This window comes from Vicia villosa, unplaced genomic scaffold (genome assembly GCF_029867415.1).
Source record: "Vicia villosa cultivar HV-30 ecotype Madison, WI unplaced genomic scaffold, Vvil1.0 ctg.001376F_1_1, whole genome shotgun sequence".
NCBI classification, from domain to species: domain Eukaryota; kingdom Viridiplantae; phylum Streptophyta; class Magnoliopsida; order Fabales; family Fabaceae; genus Vicia; species Vicia villosa.
In genome coordinates, this window is record NW_026705599.1 from 54,542 (window position 1) to 60,047 (window position 5,506).

The 5,506-nt window shown below is 33.8% G+C and overlaps 1 long non-coding RNA gene across 1 annotated transcript; it reads right to left on the minus strand.

The window, feature by feature from the left end:
• Positions 1-341: 341 nt before the first annotated feature.
• LOC131634903 (uncharacterized) lies at positions 342-4,079 on the minus strand. The gene is made up of 7 exons (XR_009293689.1): positions 3,940-4,079; positions 3,501-3,851; positions 2,916-3,330; positions 2,510-2,780; positions 2,345-2,402; positions 2,128-2,214; positions 342-1,199 (listed from the first exon to the last, which is right to left on the minus strand). It is a non-coding gene; the product is annotated as an uncharacterized LOC131634903 (long non-coding RNA).
• Between the last annotated feature and the right edge of the window lie 1,427 nt (positions 4,080-5,506).

Here is a 5,506-nt window from a genome sequence, read left to right on the forward strand (position 1 = left end):
TTCTTGTTGAAGAAACAGACAAATTTCTAGCTTCCCAAATGACATTTAAAATCAAAATGCAGGTTACTTTTATCGTAAAAGAACCTTGGGGATGAGACGTTTAAATACACATTCCAAATTAAAGTTGCAGAAAGAAAAAAGAACTTGTAAATTAAGACAATCAGACACCCATTTTCATAGCAGAGAGGCAAAGAAGCAAGTGAAAAACAGGTGATCAAAGTTCTCGACATGCATATTACAAAGAGAGCACTTGAAAATAACATTAAAATCATGCGAAGGAGTTGCTCATCCGTTGGAATTTTTCCATGATGCAGTCTCCAAATAAGAAGCGATTTCGATGGAGGTATGTGGTTGTTCACTAGTGCAGAAAACACTTTTTACATCGGGCGAAAAGTACATTTTACATCGGGTCTGGGTCCGATGTAAATCCAAGCGATGTAATAAATTCAGGACATTTTACATCGGGCAACAAGCCGATGTGAAAAATCATGATATTATATCGGTTGAAATTATGTGTGATGTGAAACAAAATCCAATATTTTTTTAAAAATATATATATGCAATATTAAACTTTGGGTTCGTAATAGCCCGATGTAAAATGTATGTTTTTACATCGGTTTTCATGATAGCCCGGTGTAAAATGTATGTTTTTACATCGGTTTCCATGATAGCCCGATGTAATATATCTTGTAATTTTTTTATTGATAGGTCAGTTTCACCTTTTTTCCTTTAATTTTTTATCTAATTTTTCATATTTTGCCAATATCACACAGACCAGATTCACCTATAGCTGATAGACAAAGCTCATAACTAATAAAAAAATGAGACTGAACATATTGACTTGAATCATCACTTGGTGCATCAAGACAAACATACAACCTTCAAAACAATGATGTTAAATTTGGAACAGGGACTAAATTGACTGACATTTAATTTATGAGACAAAATTGCTATTTCAGAAATTTGAGGAACTAAATAAACCGTCACATACAATTTCAAGGACTAAAATATTGATTTAGTCAAGAAAATGCACAAAACTGTGAGACTTAGGAAAATGAATAAAACTCAATTCGTTGAAATTAAATGGAAACATGTAAATTAATAAGATGACTGTTCAAGGCCTTGCATTCTTAGATTACTTCCTCCTCATCTAGAAGCTCTTCTAAAGTGAAATTATCTTTGTCTAATATAGCCTCCACCTGCACAACACAAGCAACGTAAAAAAAAATACACTTAACACCAACAAAAAGAGGAAACAGTGAAATAAGAAAATAAGCTATGCAAGTTTTGAACTAATTCAGAGTTAAGACATTGATTCTAAAATAATACACTAGCCATTGTAAAAATAAATCCTCACTAAATTATCATATATAATACCGGAATGATTTGTCCACAATGAAGGTTCTATATTGAATCTAATTTAGTCAACACAAAGCAACGTAATTTTCTTCACAACAAGCAAACGAAGTGCAACGATATTACATGCTTTTAAGATATCCATCAAGACAAATAAAACTCCCAAATAAATTACATAAATTTCACATAACCGATTTATGCATAAATATCTTTGTTCAAACCACACAAAACGAAAAATATGGAATTTGGACATTATCATGAGATAATAATTTAAAACACATTATGAATTTATTAGAGTTAATAATTGTTAATATTGGATTGATAATGTCATTTATCAATTTTGTCATTAGGCATCTAAAGAATACTATACTGAAAGATCATTATTCAAAACAAAACAGTTGCAAGCATTGTAGAATTTATGAAAAAATTTAAGTACGAGAAAAAACAAAAGATGATATAACTAGTTCACACAGTTCAAGGCCTGTCATGTTAATGATATACAACCACTATAGCAGTCATTTAAAAGGAGTTTGTGACTATATTTTAGTTGTAGATGAAAATGTAGAAATGCCTCAAACAAAAGTACAATTAGTCTAAAACACCATAACAGCAACAATCCAGCAAAAAATCATAATCATATCAACACATTTATATGCACTTTTAATTGTAAGACTAGACATTTCACAAATGACATCTTAGAAAGCCTCAGGTCTAAAAAAATAATTGTGCTCTGGAGATTTCTGTTAGGAGTGAATATGAATGAAGTCTTACTTGCTTGGTAGCAGGAATTTCTCATTTCTTAATAGCCTCCAAATATTTGATGTCTAGGTCCCCAATTTGGAGTCTTTCTCTGTTTGTCTGCACAAGGTCAAGCTCCCTCATTAAGTTTTCTAAATGTGCGAGATCGAGACAGGTAGAATTGACTTATCCAAGAAAACATAACAAAAACTATAATAATGTCAAAACTGACTTAACATCAAGACTTTACCTTTAGCATTTCTTTATTATCAGTAGATATCATTTCATTTGTCACTTTTGCATCAAGCCTAAGTATTGTGTTATACAATATGAAGAAAAAAAAGAAGAATTAGCTAAAATTTTCAATTCTATGAAGATATAGAGACATATCACATACATATACATGCTATTTTACCTTGCTAGCAATGAGTTTCTCTAAGGCTTGAGTTCCATTTTCTTTCACATATCTCTCAGCATGCATTAAAAAGTCCTCTTTCTCAACAAAACACTTCCTCCAGTAGTTATTAAAAAGTCCTATGGTCATGTATAGGGTGGAAAAGGAGACCGCGGTACACTAAGGTTGGGCAAAGGAAAGAGAAAAAGAGAGGGACGTGGTATGGAGGTGTAATGAGAGAGAATGTAGTGTCTGCCACAGGGCCTTGTCCTGCCAAGTCAATAGTTTCTGTCTGCCAAAACAATTGTAGAAGCAAATTTAAGAACAGAATTGTAGCAGAAACATGATATGAATATTTTTTAGTAGCATAGCATAGGTTAAAGTTAAAATACCAAATAAATTAATTGGTTAAAGTTAAAATACCAACCTTAGAGTAACCATTTGGCATATCTTGAACCACACAACCAGAAGGAAGCCTCCTACAATTATGAAAAGTAGGTGCACCACCAAAAGAAGTTTCTTTGAAGGTATTAATCAACACATCAGCCACTGCCGATACCCCTTTGCATGTTGCTTGCAAAAACGTAGAAAATTCACTTCTTTAACTAGAATCAACAGAGAAAATACTTGAAGTTTAACTTGCTTCTGTCAATTAACAAATACATTTCATATGGTAAATAAAATATCAGTGTCACCGCATCAGTGTTGGTGTTGTCTTTTTGGTGTCAATGTTTACATACCAGTTGAAGAGCACCATTTCTAGTTCCATTTATTCCACTAGATATCACTTCACTTTTGGAAGCTCTTGCAATCATACAAGGAAACATCTCTGACCATCGATTCTGATATAACAGAAACCAAATCAGTTTTTAGTACAATAAAAAACACAAACTCATAAAAATCACTAATACAAAATAATAAAGTGGAAAATGGTTGAATGAAGTAGTTGAAAAAAAAAGCTTACTGAGTCCAATAAAGTTTACAAAATCTATCTATACAAATTGATAGGTACCTGCCAGATTTAGTTTGAAGTGGCCAAGAAGAATCATCAAAACCTTGAGACAGAACTTGGTTCAATTGAACCCTAATAACAGAATCAATCAACCACAATCAATGAATACCAAATAATAAATAACAAATCGAGAGATAGGAGAATTAGTAGTGCTTACTTTCCGGTGCCGATAAAATCATCGAATGTGACAGTATTGCTGTTCCAAACAACAACAGTGAGTTCACGAAGACCTTCAATTAACGGCACCACGGACTTCTCTTGAAACACCCGATGTTTTCCACCGCCTGTTCCATCCAAATCAGGTCAACAAACAAATCAACTCAAGTCAAAACACCGAATGTTTTCCACCGCCTGTTCCATCCAAATCAGGTCAACAAACAAATTAACTCAAGTCAACGGTCAAAGTTACAGAGCAACAAGAAGAAGAAGAATTACGAACCTGTGGATGTTCTTGTTCGGAATTTGGTGGAAGCGTATTCAAGGCAAACGTAGGGATCTTGTCTTGAAATCCATTCAGTATCCTTCAATTTCGTGCAAGAAACCACCGTGACCTCCAAAGGTTGGCCCTGAATCCTCGCTACCGTTCCAGAAGACATTTTGTTTTCGTTCGAAATACCATGGAGTGACAGCTCTGATCCACGATCCTTTTCATTGTTTTCATATCAATGAAAGGAGCGATAACTCTGGTCTAAGGGCGAAGGGAGAAAGGCGACCTCCAGAGAACACCGTGGCTCCATCGATTGACGGTGGACCGTGCAACGTTAGCGGCGGAGGATGAGATTGCGGGAGATCGGTTAAGAGACGAACGAGCGAGAGGAGAGGCGAATGTTCTAGAGAGAGGGTGATAGCAATTAGGGATACATGCGAGAGAAGAGAAATGAAAGTGGTGTGTGGTTAACGAACGTGAACTAGGGCTGCGTGAGCTATAATTATATGTAACATTTGCCATCGGTTTTAGATTGCCCAATGTAAAAAAATTAATAAAAAATTTCTTTTTTGAAAAACTCGTGTAACATTTTCCATCGGTTTTAAACTGGCCCGATGTAGAGGCCTTCTATGCTATTTTTCCCATCGGTTGATATATATAACTGATGTAAAATCCTTTATAAAAGAATTTCATTTTATTTACAATTATGCCACCGCATTTTTTTTAATATTTTTTATATCATTGGAAATAAATACCTGATGTAAAATTGTTTGACAAATATTTTTCACATCATATATTTTAATACCTGATGTAAAATCTTTTAATACATGATGCAGTCTCCAAATAAGAAGCGATTTCGATGGAGGTATGTGGTTGTTCCAGGTAGAAGAGGACCAAGGAGGAGGAGGAAGAGGCTTGCATTTGAAGATGTAGGTTTCCTTAAGGGTCAGCATGCCATTGGAAGAAGCTGTCCAACACAGTTGGTCCTCAAAATGGCCATCGGTCAGGACCTGACCCGAAATCCTTGCTTTAAGGAAAGGAGAATGGTCCAACCAAGCAGAGGGGAATGACCAAACATTGTTGGAACAGGACTCAGAAATAGTAGCATCAAGATTAATGTTCAAATTTGAGATGGAGGATAAGTCAATCTCATTAATGAAGGGAGTACCTGACCAAGAGTCTTTCCAAAACTTAATCTTAGAGCCATTCCCCAAAGACCAAGCTGAATTTTCCATCACAAAAGCATACTCTTCCTTAAAACTCTCCTTTTAAGGATGCAAGCCCAATCTTCTTTAGAATTAAGAAGGTCCTAGCTGGATTTGAGATTAGCAGCTAGGTTAAGTCATATGAGAGATCTAAGAACTCACTTTTTAAATAAATAAATAAATATATATATATATATATATATATATATATATATATATATATTTATATATATTGAATAACTAATATATTTAGATAATATATAAACAAAATACATTAATTATTGAATAAATTTAAAAAATAATTTTTTTATAAATTAGACAGGAGACAGAAAATTAAAACTTTCAAATTTAGTGGCCAATTTTATTTGTTACAG